Consider the following 25028-nt stretch of genomic DNA (forward strand, 5'->3'; position numbering starts at 1 on the left):
TGTTTGTTGCCCATCAACTTCATCCTCTGTCACTGTGGCAGCCCTGTCAAAATTTTTTTCCATTGAAGGATTTCTGACAATGTTGGTCTCTGATAATGGCTCTCAGTTTGTATAACAGTAGTTTGCTTCATTCTGCAATGCCCATGGGATTCACTACATTTTCGACTTGCCCTTCCACCTGCAGTCCAATGGTGAGGCTAAAAGGTTAGTTAGAACATTCAAAGCACAAATGGAGAAGTACATGACTTGGTCCCTGCCCAACATTGCCTTGGATCAATTTCTGTCTTCGTTTCAGTTTACGCCATTTGGCGACAACAGCCCTGCCCAACTGCTCCACAGTTGTCAACCCTGGATACTCCTCCATCTCCTGTGGCCCATCCAGGGATGCCAACCTGTGCAGCCCTCATCCAGTTTCTGGCCTGGGTTGGTTGTCTGGGCATGTGGGTTTGGTCCTCATCCAAAATGGATACCCACCATTATTCCTCGATGCTGTGACTGCCATCTCTGCAATGTCTGTCTGGAGAGGGCCTCTGAGCACTACATTACAACCAGTTGTGCCTGCATGTGGACAACTGGACAACCCCAGCCAGTACACCAGTGTTGCCATACCAATCTGCATTGCTTGACAGATCACCCGATGTGGCTGGGTCCCTGCCATGACATACAATGGATCCTCCATCACCAGTGGACAAATCTGGAACAGCTTCTCCAATACCGCTACCAGTATTTCTACAGCTGCTGTCTACTCTGGAGCCATCTCCTCCACCTCAGCTGCCAGGTGTGGGGTCACCACCACCACCAGGCCCTGGACCTGATGTGGGTATGGAGCTTATGCCAACATCACCCATCCACCATATCAGTTGACACGAGAAGGTGGACTGCGATGCTGCCCACGTTTAAAGTGCTTCTGACAATATGCACTAGTATCAGCACATCATCTCAGTCAGAGCCTCATGGAGGAAGATGCCATGGACATCTCATGAATCTAAGCTGCTCCTCAAGGGTAGAGGAATGAAGAAATGCTTGCACACTTGAAAGCTGCCCACATTAGCAGTCTGTCATCATCCATGAGAGTGCACAGTGAAAGAGTTATACTGTGAACTTCTGATAGGGCCCACCACTGGTGACTTCCTATTTAGCCATGCCCAGTTATGTTATTATTACTTACATACATCTGCCTTTTCTTATTGTGTTCAGTGAAGGTTACGGTATTGGCCTATATGCAACAGTTTAATAAAGGTGTACTAACATACTTGGTTGTGTTGTGTGTCCAGGTAACAACAATATGTAAACACTGTGTTTATATATTACATTAGATATTTGATGTCTTCATGTTTACATGATGTCCATTTCTTTCATTCTGTCTTGCTACTGAACTACTGTAGCTCACAAATTACAACTGAAAAGGTGAATAAATGAATATTAATGATTACAGTCTTTATGTGCTGCAAGTAGATAGTCATATTTACTCCATATTTTTGTAAGCGATTAAGACTGTGGCTTTGGAGGAACTCTTTGAGGCTATAGAAGCAATGCATTAATATATATTCTTTTAATACTGCTTTAAATTTTTTGTCAGATCATTTATTACTTTAATTTTTTTGCAAATGTTATTGTAAATAATTTTATGATGTGTTATGTTCCTTTTTGGCTCAAACAGGTCTTTATTTTGAGCATGTGAAATTCAGTTTTCTATTTTGTGTTTTGGTGGTGCAGATCTTCATTTTTGAGGAAGATGATAGAATTTGTTATTGCATTTTACTCAATAAAAATTGCACTTTCAAAAATGTAAATACATGGAAGAGGAAGAATTAAATAGTGATCTGCAGGGCTTGTTCCTTTTTATTCCAGCCATTTATTCATTTATTTATTGTGACTTACATTGATCCCAATAGCAAGGAGTATTATCACAATATGTGCAATAAAGTAGAGCACAATATGATATCTTCATGATAATAATCATAGCAACTAATGTTACATTGTAATACATCAACAGAAATCATAATTTTTATGCATACACTGTCAGCTATTTATATTATGAATAGTCTACATTTATGCTTGGATTAAAAGGCTCACTCATCTATACAATAGAAGCTGTTTAAATATTTGCACATTTGCACTACAAATTAGCAATTAAACAGAATGAATTTTGTATTAGGCACTCCTTCAGTTTGCTCTTGAATTTTGGTGTTTCAAATGGAATGAGCCATGATTCTCTGAAGAGTTCTGGGCAGATTGGTGAGTTACCCTAGAAAGTGATCCCATACTTTAGAATGCAATGTATATTAGCATAATAAACAGTCATTAGACAGTCTTTATGACAACAGTTTTCAAGCACTCTCATTAAAAATAGCACATGGTACTTAGTCTGTTAAAAATGCTATCAATGTGAGTATCCCATCTAAGGTTATCTTGAAACCAGATCCCCAGAAATATTGTATTAGTTACACTTGCAATATCTGTGTCTGGTATCTGAATTTTTGTATCCTCTTCACAGTTTGTCTTGTCATTATGAAAATTTAACACTACTGTTTTACTTTTCTTTAATTATTAGTTAATTTTGGCTGAACCAGTTTACGACACTAGTTAATGTCTCAGATAGTGTTACCTGTAACATTTCTGCTGTCTTGCCACTGACAAAAATTCCTGTCATCTGCAAACTGGATAGTGCTATGACATTGTTTCGTTAATGCTGGGTCAGTTACATATATCAAAAATAGGATGTGACCCAGTACTGAGCCCTATGGTACATCATACTTTACTTCTCTGTAATCAGAATAGTGTCTGATTGATTTATTATCTTCTTGAAATAGTGTTTCCACTACTTGTTTGCAACCAGTAAGATACAATCTAAGCCAGTTGTTAGGTGTACCTCAAATAGCAATGCTATAAAGTTTCTGCAACAATAGGGTAAATGTATGATGTCTAAGGCCTCAGATAGATCAAGGCATATTCCAATTACGTTTTCTACACTATCAGGTTTTTGCAGCCCTTCACTCAGAATTTCTAATATTGCTATTTCTGTTGATTGGACTTTTGGGAAAACATGTTGGGCTGTGGATAATATGTTGCACTTTTCTAGAAAATCTTACAACCTCTTATGAAAACTTTTTCTAGTATTTTCCAAAATACAGATAGCAAAGCAACACATCTTCTTTCTTACCCATTTTGTACAGTGGCGTGAGTTTCATTATCTTTAAGTGGGAAGGAAAGATTCCAGTTGTGGATGAACTGTTCAAAAGTTGGACTGATGGTACTTCAATGAGGTGACCTGCATTTTTAATGTGTAATCTGGAATCTCATCTAAACATGCTGAAAATTCAGTTCTTAACTTATTAATTGCTAGTGTAATTCCTTCAGTATTGGTTGGGAGAAGAAATTGGGAGTTGGTATATATGTCGTATTGAAGAACTCTCTTATAATTGTTGAAATACACCAGATATTCTTCAGAAACATTTTGTGTTTTTGAAATATCATAGTCTCCTCCTTTCATCACAAGATATTTCAATGCCTGTTGTGAGGTATTATATGTTTTGCTTGATAAAATTTCTGCCTTATCTTGTTATTTCTGGTTCAGTGTTTCTACTGGTGTCAGTTGAAAATTCAATAAATTGTTCATAATGATCACTGGAACTTGTATACATAGTTCCTGTTTTGTATCTGTATTTATTAGTACCTGACTTTTCTACTGCTCGATGATTTCGTGTCTCTGGTAGAGGATTCAATGGTTGTGTGTATGTTGCAAGTGTTTAATAATGACTCAGGATTTAATCCACCTACTGAGTTCTTGTTGAAGTCACCACACATGATAATTGTTTTACTAAATGCTTCTATACTGTTAGGTGCCTTCTCAAGATTTTCAATGAAAGTAGTTATGTTTCCATCCGAGCTTCAATACTCAATGTTAACAAATTTCTCTTCTTCAGAAACGCTTTCTCTCCAATAACATGATGAAAGGGTAAAGCCCTCTATCCGTGTAAGTGATAACATATTTTCTCTTAACCATTGTTGATTGACCATTGTTGTTGACACTTCTTTTAATTCATCTGATAACAATATTTCCATCTCACCAACTTTATTTGATAGGCACTGCACATTTTGGCAAAGGAGCATAAATTTTGATGATGGCTTCCTTACTGTTGCAGTTTTCTTTCCAGAGCAAGAGTTTACAAGATGAACTTACAATTTCTCTGGAATCACTAGCCGTAAAAAAGTTGTGGTTCTTTCCTGTTGTGTGCAGGGGAAGCTGATGTGTAGTGACATGGTGTTTCAGCTGTGATTTTTGAAGTTGTAACTTGAGGCATTGCTACTAAACTTGATAGAAATCCTCTTCTTGCTGCCTTAGCTTTGTCTGTAATTACTAGACTATTTGGTTCTTCAATTGAAACTGATGATTCCATTGGTTTTAACAGGAAAAGGAATGTGCCCGCACAGTTGTATATATCATTCCACGTTTCTTTTCCCAGTAAGGGCCTGAGGTATCCTAACTTTTGCTTGATAAAATTTCTACCTTTTCTTGTTATTTCTGGTTCAGTATTGCCAGTGGTCTCTATTGGGAAATAAATAAATTGTGCATAATGATCACTGAAACCTGTATTCATATTTTCTGTTTTGTATAAATATTTACCTGTGTTTGTTAGTGCCTGATCTTTTGTACTGCTGGATGATTTGGGATCAGCATTTAATCTCTCTTCTTTGTTCCTGTTGAAGGCCCCACACATGATAGTTGTTTTACTAAATACTTTTGTACTTTTAAGTGCCTTCTCAAGATTTGCAACGAAATTAGTTATGTTCCCATCTGAGCTTCTATATATACAAATAACAATTATATTTAAATTAGTCACTTGTGTAGCAGAAATTTCCCTGTGATGCTGTTTCCTTTGCTGATCAATGAATTTTAAGCAACAGTGATGCCATTTCCAACATATATGCATGTTCCTCGATGAGTAAGGGTTTCTCTCCAAAAACATGATGAAAGAGTCTATATATAACAAATAAAAATTACATTTAAACTAATCAGTTGTGTAGCAGAAATTTCGCTGTCATGCTCTTTCCTTTGCTGATCAATGAATTTTAAGCAACAGTGATGTCGTTTCCAACATATATGCATGTTCCTCGATGAGTAAGGGTTTCTCTCCAAAAACATGATGAAAAGGTCTATATATACAAATAACAATTATATTTAAATTAGTCAGTTGTGTAGCAGAAATTTCGCTGTCATGTTCTTTCCTTTGCTGATCAATGAATTTTAAGCAACAGTGATGTCATTTCCAACATATATGCATGTTCCTCGATGAGTAAGGGTTGTTGTTGTTGTGGTCTTCAGTCCTGAGACTGGTTTGATGCAGCTCTCCATGCTACTCTATCATGTGCAAGCTTCTTCATCTCCCAGTACCTACTGCAGCCTACATCCTTCTGAATCTGCTTAGTGTATTCATCTCTTGGTCTCCCTCTACGATTTTTACCCTCCACACTGCCCTCCAGTACTAAATTGGTGATCCCTTGATGCCTCAGAACATGTCCTACCAACCGATCCCTTCTTCTTGTCAAGTGGTGCCACAAACTCCTCTTCTCCCCAATCCTATTCAATACCTCCACATTAGTTATGTGATCTACCCATCTAATCTTCAGCATTCTTCTGTAGCACCACATTTCAAAAGCTTCTATTCTCTTCTTGTCTAGACTATTTATCGTCCATGTTCCACTTCCATACATGGCTACGCTCCATACAAATACTTTCAGAAACGACTTCCTGACACTTAAAATCAATACTCAATGTTAACAAATTTCTCTTCTTCAGAAACGCTTTCTCTCCAATAACATGATGAAAGGGTAAAGCCCTCTATAACATATTTTCTCTTAACCATTGTTGATTGACCATTGTTGTTGACACTTCTTTTAATTCATCTGATAACAATATTTTGATCTCATTAACTTTATTTGATAGGCGCTGCACATTTTGACAATGGAGCATAAATTTTGATGATGGCTTCCTAACATGCTTCACTGTTGCAGTTTTCTTTCCAGAACAACAGTTTACAAGATGATCTTACAATTTCTCTGGGATAACTTGTCGTTAAAAAAAAAAAAAAAAAATGTTGTGGTTCTTTCCTGTTGTGTGCAGAGGAAGTTGATATGTAGTGACATGGTGTTTTAGGTGTGATTTTTGAAGTTGTAACTTGAGGCATTGCAACTAAACTTGATGGAATCCTCTTCTTGCTGCCTTAGCTTTGTCTGTAATTACTAGACTATTTGGTTCTTCAATTGAAACTAATGATTCCATTGGTTTTTAACAGGAGAAAAAATATTGAAATAATGTCTAATTTTTACATGTGCCCGCACACTTTTATGTATAATTCCACATTTCTTTTTCCAGTAAGGGCCTGAGGTGTCCTAAGTTTTGCTTGATAAAACTTCTACCTTTTCTTGTTATTTCTGGTTCAGTATTGCCAGTGGTCTCTATTGGGGAATCAATAAATTGTGCATAATGATCACTGAAACCTGTATTCATATTTCCAGTTTTGTATAATTATTTACCTTTGCTTATTAGTAGCTGATCTTTTGTACTGCTGGATGATTTGGGCTCAGCATTTAATCTCTCTTCTGAGTTCCTGTTGAAGGCCCCACACATGATAGTTGTTTTACTAAATACTTTTATACTGTTGGGTGCCTTCTCAAGATTTTCAATGAAAGTAGTTATCTTTCCATTTGGACTTCTATATATACAGATAACAATTATATTAAAATTAGTCAGTTGTGTAGCAGAAATTTCACTGATGCTGTTTCCTTTGCTGATCAACGAACTTGGAGGTTGCACAAAGCCTGACATTTCTTAAGCAGATAATCATTTTAAGTTTCACCTGTTTCTAAAACCATTAGATGGATATGAAAAACTGTAATCTGACTGGTGTTGGCATTTTTATTCTTCTAATGGAGCCTGAGTCAAATTATTTGCTTTATCGATACAAGCTTTCGCAGCAATATCAATCAGTGTTTCCAAGGAAAAAATCTGTGGTAACAATGCTAGTGTATTTACACCAGTCATCCAGAAACCACCTTGTAAGGTTTCTGTTGATCACTGTAGCCACTTCGTGAAGACTACTTGCTCTGCCAAATATAATGTGTATTGTATTGGTTCTAGTGCTGACGTAGCTGACCAGGAATATACATTTGTTTGATATTTTTGTTTCATCAATGCACCATTGCAGGAATTCTTTTAAATCTTCAGGCAACTGCCTCTCTGCCAATGTGTGTGGAATGAGACCCCACAGCCACTCAAGTTCTTTAAAAAGAAAGTACATTTACTATGGATGATTCTTAAATGGTTATACATCACAAAATACAGGGTGATTCAAAAAGAATACCACAACTTTAGGAATTTAAAACTCTACAACGACAAAAAGCAGAGCTAAGCACTATCTGTCAGCGAATTAAGGGAGCTATAAAGTTTCATTTAGTTGTACATTTGTTCGCCATTTCAGCCAATAAAGTTTTTGGTCCCTTTTTCTTCGAAGGCGCTACTGTAACTGGACTACAGTATCTGGAGATGTTAGAGAATTGGCCGTTCCCTCAGCTCTAACAAGAAGCACAACAATTCATATTTCAGCAGGATGGAGCGCCACCACATTGGCACTTATCTGTCCGTAACTACCTGAACGTCAACTACCCGAGGCGATGGATTGGCCGCCAGGCACCCCGTGACAGAGCACTTCATCACTGGCCTCCAAGAAGCCCTGATCTTACCCCCTGCAATTTTTTCTTATGCCACCATCACCATTGATGATTTGAAACGAGAAATAACAGCAGCTATCCAAACTGATATGCTACAGAGAGTGTGAAACGAGTTGGAGTATCGGGTTGATATTGCTCATGTGTCTGGAGGGGGCCATATTGAACATCTCTGTACTTGTTTTTGAGTGAAAAAAACCTTTTTAAATACTCTTTGTAATGATGTATAACAGAAGGTTATATTATGTTTCTTTCATTAAATACACATTTTTAAAGTTGTGGTATTCTTTTTGAATCACCCTGTACACTTACTGTAACACTTAGCATTATAAAAGCAGCAAATAGAAAAGCCATGACTACCAGAAAGAATCAAAGGCTCTGATACAAATGGAGATACATTCAATTGCTGAATCACAATATATAATAACCACGAATAGCTTCTTTGAGAACTATCAAGTAAACAGTGGAAAAGAAGCAGTCTGGATATGGTGCAGATGAGTGTAAGTGTGAAATTTGAGTTTCTTATTGTGTCTAAAATGTTCAAACAAGTGCAGCCAAGTGATGTTTTCAGCAACTGCTGATATTGTGACAGGTGAACACCCATCATTTGTACTGTACAAATGCGACAAGTGTGTGCTGTATAAGAAATTTATAATTCCTTGCACAGTATTCCCTTGCCTTGTGCCTCAAAGCACACTGTCAACTTCAAGGCACCAATGGAAGGAAGCACTCTGTACAAAGAAATTAAATTCCTTATATAAAATTATCTTGTTTCTGTAGTGCCTTGAAAAAATGAGGTGTTCACCTGCCATAATGTTAATTGTTGATGAAAACGTCACCTGCATGCACTTCCTTAAGTTTTTGAACAAGTGTAAGTGATATTCTACTAGGATTAGAAGGGACTCATCATCAGAAACAGTCTACAGAGATCACTTATAGAAGAAAGGTGAGATGAGGGAGACAAACAGTGTAGTCTGGTTAACTACTTGAAATTTAAGCAGTGAATAAAGAATTAAAGTAAAAGTACAGTTAATTTCAATAGTCACATGTGTATTACAATGCAAATAAAAAGAAAAACAGAGTTTAATAAAAACAGATAGATATAGCGTTAATTCCAAAGTAGACAACTGCACCAACAGGGAAAAAGAGACAGCAAGCTAAATTTTACATTCCCATTGTAACTTTTGTCATTAGAAATGGATTACTTGCTTAACTGGATAAAGTTTTGCAGTCGGAATTAGTTGTATGACTAATTAAGGAACAATTGCATTACTTTCATAAGTGGTTTAGGGAAACATAAATTGAAACAGCTTTTTTTTGTTTGTTTGTACCATTCCACAACTTCAATAATATGTGTGGAATGCATGTTTGATACTATGTGTATATTGCCCAGGTTTTTTTTACTATTTTAATCTTCCATTACTGATTTTGAACATGGCTCATTTTCAAGTGGTACCACATACAGGTAGATATAAAATATAAATACACATACACTGACAACCCAAAACATTATGACCATCTACTTAGTAGCATTTTGGTTCACCTTTTGAATGAAATACAACAGAAATTTTGCACGACATGTATTCTACAAGTTTTTGGTAGATTTTCATAGATATACAACACCAGAGATCTAGGCAGAGGCCACATAATTCCAGTAAATTATGGCACCTGATAGTGTCCCAAATGCGTTCCATCAGGTTCAGATCAGGAAATTTGGTGGCCAAGACATAAACATCAGTTCATTGTCATGCTCTTCAAACCATTGTCCCATGATTCTGGCCTTGGGTTATGGACAGTCATCATAGCAAAAGCTATGGAAAGACATTGAGCATGAGGAGATGCAGATTGTCCATGATAATTTTTACATAGTCCACAGCCATCACAGTATCTTGAATTAGTATCCCACGTTCCATGGACATCCAGGTGAATGTTCCACATAACATAACACTGCCCTAACCAGCCTGGTTCTGTCACTCAGTGCACATTTGAGGCAGCACTTCATCTGCACAACAATGTAGTCAGACATTACTATTGACTTCGAAAAATATGATTCATCTGACCAGGCAAAACATTTGCATTAATCAAGAGCCCAATATTGATGATCTCATGCCCATGACGATGTCATCAGGTCAGTACAGAAACTGGTAGGTATCATCTGCCACGGAGCCCCACGTTCAATGAGATCATGACAAATTGTGTGCTCCAAAATGCTCGTACCTCACAGGCATTGTACTCTGTGATCAAAACTGCCACAGACTGTCACCTATCCAGCTTTACAGAGTGAGAGAGCCTTCGACCTCCAAGTTCTGCAACAGGGGTACTGATGTCTGACACCTCATCAGCTACTCGATGTTTCACTATTCTTCAACCAGTTCATATCAATCATAACAACAGTAGTCACAAGCAGCCAACCAGCTTCACTATTTGTGAGGTTATCATTTCCAGGCACTTAGCCATGACAGTCTGCCATTTCTCAGAGCTGCTTATGTCCGTGGATTTCCCCATTTGCAGTCCGTATCATCACTGGAACAATTCCCTGATTGTCTTGTTGCACTTATACACCTTCCTTACCATGTCACATGCCTGACATCTCACGGTGAGCAGTGGGAATAATGTTTCAGCTCATCAGTGCATATATAAACAGTGTCAAAGGAAAGCAACTGAGAAAACTAATAAATTACGGAAAGGACTTGTGGGCCAGTGCTCACCTTCAGGAGGTAAAATGTGTAGTACTGCCAACAGACACACATAAAAATGAAAGTGATTACATTTACTAGCTTTCAGAGCTATTAATTCCTTCCTCAGGGAGGAGAGTGGGATAGAAAGCAGGTGACACAGACTCCAGTATGAGAGTCATCCATCTACAGTGAGGATAAGGGGTTTGGTGCCTCTCAACCAGGGCTCTGAGTGACCTGCTTTCTATCCCTGTTTCCTGCCTGAGGAATGAAATAGTTCTGAAATCTAGGAAAATATTGTCACTTATGTTTGTCTGTCAAAAACACTACACATTTTGCATTCTGATGGTAAGAACTGGTCTACAATACTGTCTCGCCATATATGTAAATACAAAATTATCAGTTCAGTGGATGCTGTTCATTTTCACAAATGAAATATTTAATGTTATTTATGGACTATGAAATTATTTTTCTGTGACATGTTTATGATGTAACTGTGCAACTGCCACACTATTTATCTATTTTTGTGTCAGAGATAAAGCCTGTGATTAAATTTTATTATCTTTTATGAAAGTCAATTTTTATGTAAGACTTTGTTCTAAATTACCCGTGTACTGAAAAGAATTTCGTCGATATTATACATATATTTTTTTTATTCTGAAGTTCGGTTTGTTAATTTAAAATTTACCTAGATTTTCTGTCTAATGTGTGCAAATATCTCTCCCAAACATAATATCCATATAGGTCCCCTTTTCTCACTCTATAAAGAACTGAAAGATTATTCCTCAAGTCTATTGTTGAGCATAATTTTCTCTAAGATTATTATATTAAATTGCAGAGTGGTTGTTTGTATGTTGCTTGTATCTTGTGCTAAATATTTGTCCTACAGTCACTGCATTTAATTGTGTACATTCCTAACTAGTCATAGTTTTTGAGTTTTGTCTATTCTGTGTATTAGGTTTATTGTTTATTTGTAGTTTATTTTCTGTACAAAAATAGTAGTCTGTTAACAAATGTGTAACTTACTTTTAGAGAAATATTCCCTAGGTATGGGTATATCACTGTTTCTATGAGACTGATCAGGTCATATATTTCTAGTTACCTGAGTGTGCCAAATTTTTATTAGTTTTTTTCCTGATGATGTTTCTGGTTTGTGTAATGTAAGCCTAGTCAGAGACTATATCTCTGACATAAAAATATATTGACAGTATGACAACTTCACACTTTTTTCATAAATATGACAAAGCTAAACAATATCACCATTCATAAATAACATTAAAGACCCATAACTGCAAATAGGCAATGCCCACACAACATATATCTCTTGACTTTATACAGGTACTACTGGAAAAGAGCCATGCTTGCAAATTAGTAGCAAACACTGAAATAACATAAAAAGAATATATTGCTACTCTCGTGGAAAATACACATAAAACATGCATTTCATAAAATGGAATAGCTAGACAGAGATTTAATTTTTGCTGCTACAGTCACTTGATAATAATATTTGTTAGCACGGTGCATTTCAGCAGCATGCTGCCATCATCAGCTGCATTACAGTTACATGTGCAGTCGAAAAACAAAACTGTTTTCATGTTCTGGTAAGCTTGATACCTTTGGTTGTATACAGCTAACATCAGAGGTAATGCAGTATGCACTGGATGTGGCAACAGCATCACATGAAACACACTTTTTCCCTTTTTATTGTAATGATTTTACTTATAGAACATTTTGATTTTCTGTGGTTATGTGTAATTAGTGTGTGTGTGTGTGTGTGTGTGTGTGTGTGTGTGTGTGTACACACATTATAACACTTTCTTTTATTTATTCAAAATGCTCGGATGCTTCTGTCTTGGATAAACAAATAAGAACAAATCTGTGTAGTTACATGGTGATTGCAACACAGTGTTTGAGACTCTGAAATTTCAATGAAGTAATTATGCTTTGAATACACTCATTAGCATATTTTTTTATCTTCTATTGTTTGTTGATGTGTTATAAGTGTAATAGGAATATAGTTGGGATATGTAAAACATGATAACACACTGCATCACAGATGGGTATATGACAGTTATTTACTACCAGGATGCCTCAGCATATGCAGGCCATGAGAGGTAGCATCCAAAAGCTGTTTTCCAACTTAACATTCTTCAGGAACCCAAGGATAGCATTCTGTGCACTGTGCCCATTTCCCTACATTAGTCTTCAGAAAAATGACCATTGCAGAATATGGATTCAGGGTTTTCTTTTTCAGACTGCACATCTGAATCACCCTACTGAACTAAATCTGTATCACACTGCAAGTGTTTCCTGTGTTTCTCTATGTTTCATTTTCAAAGAGAAAACTTTCGCTCCTGTATGTTTCGATTCTGCTGCACCTTTCTTCTCCTTCAACTGTTTCAAATGTTGTCAATGCAGAGGTAATGTTAGCTTCCTAACAGACTCAGAGGGTGCTGATTTTACTAGAGGTGGTGGCTCTTGTTATGGCTTGCTGATTTTGAGAGTGCACCAGATACCATTTGAACTCACATTTACTCTGTTGTTTACATTTTGTATGTCAGACTCCTGTTATATAACATGTCTGTTACATGGGAAGAGTCCTGTTTTCAATAGGCTGTTTATAGCATTTTCTGTTGTTACTGGTCTCAAGTAGGTCTCTCCAAATAACTTCCCAATCAAAAATGAGGTTACTACTTGACCTGAGCTATTTTCCCACCAGGATTCTATTTCTTGGAGATAATGTGTTTCAAATGATCCCATCAACTCCACACAAGAGGCTGCATTTTGTGCATGGAATGAAGTGATAAGAAAATTATATGGACATGTATTTCTCTTGCTTTGTCTGTCACAAAAGTGTGATATGATGCCCATAAAGAGTTAGCAGAATAGAATCATTGCCAAATGGCTTCACAAAGTTCACAAAAATGTCGAATCACTTAATAAAAATTTGAGTCTGAATCCAGCAATTTGGTGTCAAGCTGGAGCTATCATGATATGGTATAGTGTGTCCTAAAATGCAATAATGCATCATATTAGGATACCCATAGATCACATGTTAAAAATAAGCCATCTTGCACTATAAGCCTAGCTAGCGTCATGGTTATGCTGCTCAGTTTAAAATGAATGGAAGAGTACTTTGTGAAGAAGTATTCTGTATAGTTACTTGGAGGTTGCAACACAGTGTTTGAGACTCTGAAATTTCAATAAAGTAATAGTAATACTATCGCAACACATGCTCAAATTCAGGTATTAAAGCCCTACAAACACATACACACAAAAAAATTGAAGGTCAACATTTTTAAAATCAAGCATTCTTGACCACGTCCAACCCTATAGTGGTCTTATTGTCATTGCTCTACACTCTGATGTTGTGAGAACTGATACTTCTCAACAGAGCTGTGCACTTACTTTGGGCAGACTCTAGCTGTCTCACTTTAGTGAATTCTCCCATATTAGGCACCTTACCTTTATTTTCAGAATCATTCTCAGTAATGATGATATCATTTCAGTAAATTAAAAAAAAAGTGAAATCAAAACATAAATAGCCCTTTTCTTAAAATAAATTTTAACTGCAGTAAGACAAAGCATAGTGCATTCCCTCATCTGTCATATATAGTTTCGTACCCACAGACCATCGAAAATATTGAATTCTGCATTCCTTAAATATCAGGGGGAAATAATCATAACCATGATTTATGTTGGAAAACCATATTCTGTATTTGTCCTATCAGTTGGAAGGTTGTGCAATTTTGTGTCTGCGTATGTCTTTAAGGTCATAATGCATGTCAAACCTGATTTTAATAAATACTCTTTAATAGAATTTAAAGTTCTTATTCAGACTCATATGCTCAATAGTCAAGCCTACTTTTCTCAGCATGTTTGTAATCTTACTTTGATTCCAAAAGTTATGTGATCATTGTTAAACATTTATTCTCTCTTAATTAATTACTTAATTTTTATTTGCTCCTGTGACGTCTTGAGTAGGAATAGTGCAAGTCAAAATATTATACAGATATAAAAATTACAAAATTTTCACATAAGGACAATATGGAAATTAACCATGATTCATCATTCAATCTAAGTAATATTTACTACATGTATGATTGATATCCCATAAGTGATTCATGCAGACAATACATATATATGAACACACTTATACATAAAGAAAATGGATATTCACCATATTTCCCTTAATAAGAAATAATTCCTTAACCACTAAAACCACCTTGTTATGTACTGACAAAGTACTAAATCGCAGGAAATAAAATATGAAGAAAGAACTATGAGGAGAGAGAATAAGATGGCAAGGAACAGGAAAAGAGAAAATGTAGAGTAAAAGAGGAATTACTTGGTTACATTTAGTTGGCATAAGATGAATAATATGAAGGAGTGTAGTCATGTTTTATTGTTAGTACAGAGGTGTTCATCATAGACAAGGGTAATGTCACGACTGCCCCAAGGAAGTGTGGGAGAACTGCTTTTGTTCTCTCTTTATATAAATGATCTGAATGATAGGGTGAGCAGCAGTCTGCAGCTGTTTGCTGATGATGCTGTAGTGTACAGAAAAGTGTCGTCATTGAGTGACTGTAGGAGAATACAGGTTGACTTACAATTTCAGTTTGGTTTAATGAATGGCAGCTTTCTCTAAGTGTGGAAAAATGTAAGTTAATGCAGGTGAGAAGGAAAATCAACCCAGTAATGTTTGAATTCAATGTTAGTGGAGTGCTACTTAATATAGTCATGTTGATTAAATATCTAAGATCAATGTTGCAAAGTTACATGAAATGGAATGAGCACATAAGATTGGTATTAGAGAAGACACATGTTAGACTTCACTTTATTGGGAGTGTTTTAGGAAAGTGCAGCTCACTTATAAAGGAGACTGTGTATAGAACACTAGTGTGACACAATCTTACAAATTGTTTGAGTGTTTGGGATCCCCACCAGATCAGATTAAAGAAAGACATCAAAGCAATTCAGAGGCATGCTGCTGAATTTGTTACTGGTATGTGTAATCAACATGTGAGTATTATGGAGACACCTCATGAACTTAAATAGGATTCCCAAGGGAGATAATGACATTCTTTTTGTGAAACACTTCTGAGAAAAGTTAGAGAACCACCCTTTGCAGCTGACATTTGAATGATTTTACTGCCACCAGTGTATATTTTGTGTAAGGACCATGGAGACAAGATAAGATAACTAAGGGCTCATACAGAGGGGTATAGACAGCAGGTCTTCCCTTACTCCATATGCAAGTGCAACAGGAAATGAAATGACTAGTAGTGGTACAAAGAATCCTTTGCCATACACTGTGTGGGTTCCACCTGAGTGTGTGTCTAGATGTAGATGTATATTTATTAAGGTTTTATGATTTCCTTGTTTTCATTAATGTATAACCTGAACCACATTTCTCAAGGTTCTCCTTCCTGATGAGAGCTACAGAACAGGATGAATGAATGAATGGGTATGGGGAGCAGGGACAGCAGGAAGTTTCATGAAAGATTAGCTGAAGTCTGTTGATAGAATCTATTATGTGCAATGATGTTAATAACAGGACAGTACATGATGTGTATATATGCTATCGACAAATACCTTCATATCTCACTGAATATTCTCTGCGTGATACCAGGCAATACTTACGATTAGTCAAAACACATGAAGAATTTACAATCATGCAAATTTTCTGTCAGATTAGAAAAGAAAAAAAAAAAAGCCCTCAGTGGTGAACAGTTCATGTTTATAGGGGACCTAGAAGTTCATCCATTTGGTAAGAGAGATTTTTTGTGATTAATATTTGAGCAGGTCCCTTGTTAATGAAGGTACTGAGAAGGGTAAACATCAGGAACACACTAGATACAGTCACTGTTCTGGTATTCTTCAGATTTTTTTGGACGCTACTGACAGTATCTTATATTGAAAAGTTTTCAAGGTTTTACTGCTATCCTGAACCACTGGTAGGAAGGATGTATGTGTGTTGAAGCTTAGAGTGCAGGAAACAGTATCAGTGTTGGGGGCAGTAAAAAATGGTTTTATGAAATGATGAGATAATGTCTGCTTGTGTCTGTGTATGTGCGGATGGATATGTGTGTGTGTGCAAGTGTATACTCGTCCTTTTTTCCCCCTAAGGTAAGTCTTTCTGCTCCCGGGATTGGAATGACTCCTTACCCTCTCCCTTAAAACCCACATCCTTTCGTCTTTCCCTCTCCTTCCCTCTTTCCTGATGAAGCAACCATTGGTTGCAAAAATTTGAATTTTGTGTGTATGTTTGTGTGTCTATCAACATGTCAGCACTTGCGTTTGGTAAGTTACATCATCTTTGTTTCTAGATATATTTTTCCCGTATGTGTGTGTGGATACAGTAGATACTTGGAGAATGGTATTTACGTGAGTGTTTTGAGGTAGCAGTGACATTTCACAGATGTGAAGTAATCCTTTTGGTTGCACTCAGACCATGAGTTCTGCTAAATAGCAAAATGAAGACAGACATTTATGATACTGTGGTAGCGATTTGGAAACATGTTTTCTATATTGGCATAATAATGTTCCTGTACACAAGGCAAAGACCATTGCATAAAGTGTATTTTGTGGAGTATGGACACAATTTTTCCTTTACAGTATTACTTTCAAACAAAAAGGACACCCTGAAAATGAAATGCTTTAATAGCAGCCAAAGTGTGTTCTAAATATGGCGGCTGCCATCATGGGGATGAAGAACAATGGTTGCCCATAGGGTTGTGCTCAATTACTGTATTGAGTGTAGCATCCTCTTGCTGTAAATGAATCAAAGAACTTTTGTGTTCTTAGTCAGTAATATAATTTATGTACATCTACATCTACATTCATCTACATTTATTCTCTGCAAGCCACCCAACGGTGTGTGGCGGAGGGCACTTTACGTGCCACTGTCATTACCTCCCTTTCCTGTTCCAGTCGTGTATGGTTCGCGGGAAGAACGACTGTCTGAAAGCCTCTGTGGGCGCTCGAATCTCTCTAATTTTACATTCGTGATCTCCTCGGGAGGTATAAGTAGGGGGAAGCAATATATTCGATACCTCATCCAGAAACGCACCCTCTCGAAACCTGGACAGCAAGCTACACCGCGATGCAGAGCGCCTCTCTTGTAGAGTCTGCCAATTAAGTTTGTTAAACATCTCCGTAACGCTATCACGGTTACCAAATAACCCTGTGACAAAACGCGCCACTCTTCTTTGGATCTTCTCTATCTCCTCCGTCAACCCGATCTGGTACGGATCCCACACTGATGAGCAATACTCAAGTATAGGTCGAACGAGTGTTTTGTAAGCCACCTCCTTTGTTGATGGACTACATTTTCTAAGGACTCTCCCAATGAATCTCAACCTGGTACCCGCCTTACCAACAATTAATTTTATATGATCATTCCACTTCAAATCGTTCTGCACGCATACTCCCAGATATTTTACAGAAGTTACTGCTACCAGTGTTTGTTCCGCTATCATATACTCATACAATAAAGGATCCTTCTTTCTATGTATTCGCAATACATTACGTTTGTCTATGTTAAGGGTCAGTTGCCACTCCCTGCACCAAGTGCCTATCCGCTGCAGATCTTCCTGCATTTTGCTACAATTTTCTAATGCTGCAACTTCTCTGTATACTACAGCATCATCCACGAAAAGCTGCATGGGACTTCCAACACTATCTACTAGGTCATTTATACATATTGTGAAAAGCAATGGTCCCATAACACTCCCCTGTGGCACGCCAGAGGTTACTTTAACGTCTGTAGACGTCTCTCCATTGACAACAACATGCTGTGTTCTGTTTGCTAAAAACTCTTCAATCCAGCCACACAGCTGGTCTGATATTCCGTAGGCTCTTACTTTGTTTATCAGGCGACAGTGCGGAACTGTATCGAACGCCTTCCGGAAGTCAAGAAAAATAGCATCTACCTGGGAGCCTGTATCTAATATTTTCTGGGTCTCATGAACAAATAAAGCGAGTTGGGTCTCACACGATCGCTGTTTCCGGAATCCATGTTGATTCCTACATAGTAGATTCTGGGTTTCCAAAAACGACATGATACTCAATCAAAAAACATGTTCTAAAATTCTACAACAGGTCGACGCAAGAGATATAGGTCTATATTTTTGCGCATCTGCTCGACGACCCTTCTTGAATGTATCATGCTACACTGTTAGTCTAGAATTAAATTGAGGAAAATTCCATGCAGAAGTATTATTATGTTTGCTTACCCTTGACAATTTCAGAATTGTTGTGTGTCAGTCAGGTTCTATCCGTTTTTCCAGACTTCAGCTAGAGTAGAGTTGTAGCTTATACTGTTGAGTGGCAATACAAATTCACCAAGTGCTGAATATAGCAATGCAAGAAGCAGGCAGCGATTTATATATTTATTTTGCCAGCATGTCCTTCAAAGTAATGTATATCAACATGCCTTCTTTAGATAAACTTTAATTTCTTCTAATATATGGTATCTATCTCAGCATCTATATTAACTAGCTTCCTATGCCTGAAAAACAAACAGAAAAAAAAGATTTGTGAAATATCTATCATTAAAATAACATTTGTTAATTAGAACAATCATTTTCTACGAGCATTATTAAATATTTCTTCATGGTTTACATGATCTCCTCACCAGTAATGTAAACTCATTTTATTTGGTAGTTAGGATACTGGAAAATGAAATATCTGATATCTCATTCTGTCTAACTTCATTATTTAATATAATTCCAATAGTTTTGTGGGGAAGAAACACTGTAATGAACCTATATGCCCAACTGAAATGAAGAATGTAACAATATGCTTCTTGTAATACTAATGTTGATGAATAGTGAAAGAATTTGGTATTCAACTGGAGGCAAATAATGTAGCCCTAAACTTGTATTAATCTGCATTTTCACTTCATAATTTTGTTTAGAGTGCTGTCTCTTGAACAAAAAGTAGCTATAACTGTTTTACTTCTGCTTCATACATTTTTAATTGATGAAAATTGGTTTCAGAAGCTTTGGCAGCAAAATATTCCTTGTAGCTATCAATATAAGTTTTAATTAAGTAAACAGTTTGGCTTCTTAGTTAGTAAACATACATATACTTCATTTAAATTAAACAACTACATTTAACTGTGAAGTCAACCTGTGAATGACACACTGATATCTAATAGCAAAATCACTACAAAATGACAAATCTATGTAAGGAAACACATATGTTGAATAGTTTGTGATTCAAAGTGAGTTACAGTATAGTGGGCATCCTCCCTGCTGTGGGGGGAGGGGGGGGGGAGAAGGAAAAATAATTGCACTTAGCCATCACTCTCATAACCCAGAAGATTTGAAGTACATGCGATTCAGGTACATGAACATAAACTCTCACACTGACATTTAAAGAAGAGCTGTTGCATTCCAACAGTTGTGAAATAGTTTTTAGTAGTCACCAGTTTAGTTTAGGCTCATGACCCTAGATTAAATACTCTGCTGATGATAGCACTTAAGCAATCTGATTGGTCTCAAATTGTCTTCTTGACTGAAAGGAATATAGTGTTAACAGTTACCACTTTATGTTGAAACTGATTCCTTGCAATAAACTCAAAAGCTCAGGAAAACCTTTGATCATGAATCTGAAAGTGTGAGAGTGAAATAGACATGCAAAATCACACAATTCAGTTTCCAGATGATGTATCTTTATCTGGTTGCATACCATATTGTTGTGAGCAGCTTGTATCAACCATGAAAGGAATAGAAACTGAAGAAAAATCAGTTCTTTAGATGTTATGTTAACACAGAAAAATTTTATTTCTTTTTATTTGTTTATTTATATTTCTTTTATTTCTGCTCTTGATCTGATGAACATCTTGCAAGAAGCACTGTGAAGCCCGCTTTGCTCTGAGCAAGCAACAAGGAACTGACTTGCAAGAATTAGTGATCTCCATTCACCATGCCTCAACTGGTCTTGACTCTGCACCAATGGGGTGAGGGAGTGAGCTAGCCCCTGTCAGCCCCTCTCTGCTTGTATACCACTCCTTATCCAAGAAGCACCCCACTCATTGTGTTCTTGGCTCATTCACTGATTTAGCTTGTAGAACTCTTTGCTCATTCACTGAGTCAGTTTGCAGTTCAACCTAATTTCTTCTTGACACTATTCTTCATCTGAGTTTGGCTTGTTATGGATACTTTTCAGTACAATAAGAATGGTATGTGTTATTAAATTAATATATTAGTGCATCTGTAGATTACAGAAGACACTACATGTATATTTGTTCTCATTTTAATTTTTTACTATTTCAAACTGCATCTTAATAGTCAGTATTTGAGTTTTTCCATACAACATAGATTTCAGTGCTGCAGGATGTGAGCCAGTCACATTGTCTTCATTTAGGAGAACTTTGAGTTATATATGGTATCATTTTACTGAACTGAACAAATAAAGAAAAATGCCATTACTCCCAGCTTCTGGCTCCACGTTAAACATGAAGAGACTTTTAAAGTCTAAGCATCAAACAGTAATTCTGAAAAAGTATTGGTCAGGAAACTGATCAAAATCACAGTCAATTGATGATAATTTACAGATATCCAAGAAATTGTTTCTCACCAACCATTCTCACATATATCTGCTTCCCCTTCACGTGAAGTTCTCCTTCCGAGAACTCAAAGTGAGTATTAATCTGTATCTGTGCCATTGTCATTTGGGTCACAACTAGATGTCAATTTATTTTCTTTTGTAACACCATCATCTCCAATCAATTTTTGTTTCCAACAACTGGTAAGCAAATTTGTCAATGTTATAAAGCCAACCATGTTAAATTAAATTATGGCATTTGATATAGCTTAAAAATTTGAAAAATGTTATCAAATTCTCTTATTCCCAGTTATTTGATAAAATAGAAAATAATTCGACAGCTGTAGAGGTGGACAACTATAAATAATACTAGTTTTTATGCACTCCCAGCACATTTTGTAGATGAGAAGGTTCAAAGTTGTACTTTCTTGAGTGCTTCCAGTCTGGAGAAAGACACATTGCAGAAAATATTTCAAATTAGTTAAAGGCTGTTGTCACCTAATATAATATCATATCTATCTTACTAGTGTACAATGTTTCAAACATGAAATCAGTTGTCATAGTTTTGAACCTTCCACATATCTCACACTTTGTGTAACACCCAGTACAAAAGCCAATACAGAAAACAATTGATGAGGTCAGAAAAGCAGTTATATTTTTCAAGAAGAGTCTATTTGCATTAAGCAAATTGCTGAAATACAATAAAATTAAAAAAAGAACAATCACCAACCAATTACTACTTTAACAGTTTGGAATTTTTCTGTTTGGATGGAATTTACTGGTACAACCAGTCATCTACCAGTAAGGACCTGCAGCAGTTGTTGAACTACATATTCATCCGAAATTTTCCTACAAGTAGCGATCTCTTAGACATGTGGGAATCCAGATACCTCCTGTACCCAATAACTCATCACTTGGTTTGAGCAAGGTTCTGTATACCAAATACTTTGGTGCCATGTGAGCACATATTTTCAAAAGGAGGACAGATATCCGCTGACATAATAAAATAACTCACTTTGAGGAAAAACTGGTCAAATTTAAAATCATAACAATGAACAGATTGTTCATCTCAGATACATATATTGCAAAGATGATTGTAAACAACAACTGTAGATGTGGCATCTCAGGTTTTCTTGGTGTAATTCAGTAATGATGTTCTTCCAATGTTATGATGAGTTGTTGATTCCATTTTATGCATAAAATAGAAACAACCACTCTGCAGGACACTCAGAAACACATGCTTAAACAACTGTATATGATTTCAGGAGGTAGAAAATTAATTTTTATTATATTGTAGTTTCATATTATATTTTGTTTTCAATTAAATTGTGAAAAAGTAACAAGAAAGAGATTTCTTTTTATAAATTCCTCCTTGATAAAAATATTCAGAATATTGTTGTGATACTGTAGGTAAAATGTGGGACATTTTGCTAACTTAAAGCTAGAAGGAAAATGATGGAAAATTATTAATCCCCTTTCCATGTTCTTTCAAAACAGGATAAAATAAGAAAAAATTCTGGTATGGTGACCATGAACAGAAAAGGCAAGATGCCTTCCTTTTATTGTAATCAGTGAAAGTTGAGAAAATGAGCTACTTCATTCCAATGAGTGAGAGGCTCTGATCTGGCCCCTGAAAAGAATGGTTTTATCCATCTCTCTCTCTCTCTCTCTCTCTCTCTCTGTCCATTTGACTGTCCCACAACACTGTGAAAATTTTTTTCTCACTATCCTAGAGCACATGGCAAGATCGTAAGAGATGGAAAAGAGCCACCATGGTATAACAACTGCATTAGAAAACTACTGCACAAGCAAAGGGAACTTCACAGCAAACATAAACATAGCCAACGCCTTGCAGACAAACAAAAATTACGCAAAGTGAAATGTAATGTGAGGAGGGCCATGCAAGATGCATTCAATGAATTTGAAAGTAAAGTTCTATGTACTGATGGTTAGACACTGGACTCGCATTCGGGAGGACGACGGTTCAATCCTGCGTCCAGCCATCCTGATTTAGGTTTTCCGTGATTTCCCTAAATCACTCCAGGCAAATGCCGGGATGGTTCCTCTGAAAGGGCATGGCCGACTTCCTTCCCTAATCCAATGAGACCGATGACCACGCTGTCTGGTCTCCTTCCCCAAACCAACCAACCAATCTATGTACTGACTTGGCAGAAAAATCCTAAGAAATTTTGGTCTTATGGCAAAGCGGTAGGTGGATCAAAACAAAATGTCCAGACACTCTGTGACCAAAATGTTACTGAAACAGAGGATGACAGACTAAAGCCTAAAATACTAAATATCTTCTTCCAAACCTGTTTTACAGAGGAAGACTGCACCGTAGTTCCTTCTCTAGATTGTCGCACAGATGACAAAATGGTAGATATCGAAATAAACGACAGAGGGATAGAGAAACAATTAAAATCGCTCAAAAGAGGAAAGGCAGATGGACCTGATGGGATACCAGTTTGATTTTACACAGAATACATGAAGAAACTTGCCCCCCTTCTTGCAGCAGTGTACTGTAGGTCTCTAAAAGAGCGTAGCGTTCCAAAGGATTGGAAAAGGGCACAGGTCATCCCCGTTTTCAAGAAGGGACGTCAAACAGATGTGCAGAACTATGGACCTATATCTCTAACGTAGATCAGTTGTAGAATTTTGGAACATGTATTATGTTTGAGTATAATGAATTTTCTGGAAACTAGAAATCTACTCTGCAGGAATCAGCATGGGTTTCGAAAAAGACGATTGTGTGAAACCCAGCTCATGGTATTCATCCACGAGACTCAGAGGGCCATAGACATGGGTTCCCAGGTAGATGCCGTATTTCTTGACTTCCGCAAGGCATTCGATACAGTTCCCACAGTCATTTAATGAACAAAGTAAGAGCATATGGACTATCAGACCAATTGTGTGATTGGATTGAAGAGTTCCTAGATAACAGAATGCAGCATGTCATTCTCAATGGAGAGAAGTCTTCCAAAGTAAGAGTGATTTCAGGTGTGCTACAGGAGAGTGTCATAGGACCATTGCTATTCACCTTTACAATGACCTTGTGGACGACATTGGAAGTTCACTGAGGCTTTTTGCGGATGATGCTGTGGTATATCAAGAGGTTTTAACAATGGAAAATAGTACTGAAATGCAGGAGGATCTGCAGTGAATTGATGCATGGTGCAGGGAATGGCAATTGAATCTCAATGTAGACAAGTGTAATGTGCTGCGAATACATAGAAAAAGAGATCCCTTATCATTTAGCTACAATATAGCAGGTCAGCATCTGGAAGCAGTTAATTCCATAAATTGTCTGGGAGTAGGCATTAGGAGTGATTTAAAATGGAATGATCATATAAAGTTGATCGCTGGTAAAGCAGATGCCAGACTGAGATTCATTGGAAGAATCCTAAGGAAATGCAATCCAAAAAGAAAGGAAGTAGGTTACAGTAAAATTGCTCGCCCACTGCTTGAATACTGCTCAGCAGTGTGGGATCCATGCCAGATAGTGTTGATAGAAGAGATAGAGAAGATCCAACGGAGAGCAGTGCGCTTCGTTACATGATCATTTAGTAATCGCGAAAGCGTTATGGAGATGATAGATAAACTCCAGTGGAAGACTCTGCAGGAGAGACGCTCAGTAGCTCGGAATGGGCTTTTGTTAAAGTTTCGAGAACATACCTTCACCGAGGAGTCAAGCAGTATATTGCTCCCTCCTACGTATATCTCGCAAAGAGACCATGAGGATAAAATCAGAAAGATTAGAGCCCACACAGAGGCATACTGACAATCCTTCTTTCCACAAACAATACGAGACTGGATTAGAAGGGAGAACTGATAGAGGTACTCAAGGTACCCTCCACCACACACTGTCAGGTGGCTTGCAGTGTATGGATGTAGATGTAGATGTAGATAGTACACTAGTACATATGGGCATTAGTGAAAAAATAAAGCAAACAGGACATGGAAATGTCTATAGGACACAATTACATACAAATTAACGTGGGAAATTAACACACTAAAATTATGTAACGATAAAAATGGACACAGTGGGAGGAATCCCCATAGCACATGGTAGCC

The 25028-nt window shown here is 37.0% G+C and overlaps 1 protein-coding gene across 1 annotated transcript in view; it reads right to left on the bottom strand.

Annotated features, from left to right (window-relative positions):
* Positions 1 to 1824: 1824 nt before the first annotated feature.
* The window catches only part of LOC124556553, a 99350-nt gene continuing 76146 nt past the window's right edge, over positions 1825 to 25028 (bottom strand). The window contains exons 7-8 of the mRNA XM_047130513.1: positions 18641 to 18915; positions 1825 to 2248 (exon numbers count right to left, since the gene is read on the bottom strand). The gene's annotated coding sequence lies outside the window, so the exon portion shown is untranslated. The remainder of the gene's footprint in view (positions 2249 to 18640; positions 18916 to 25028) is intronic.

This window comes from Schistocerca americana, chromosome X (genome assembly GCF_021461395.2).
Source record: "Schistocerca americana isolate TAMUIC-IGC-003095 chromosome X, iqSchAmer2.1, whole genome shotgun sequence".
Taxonomy (NCBI): Eukaryota; Metazoa; Arthropoda; class Insecta; order Orthoptera; family Acrididae; genus Schistocerca; species Schistocerca americana.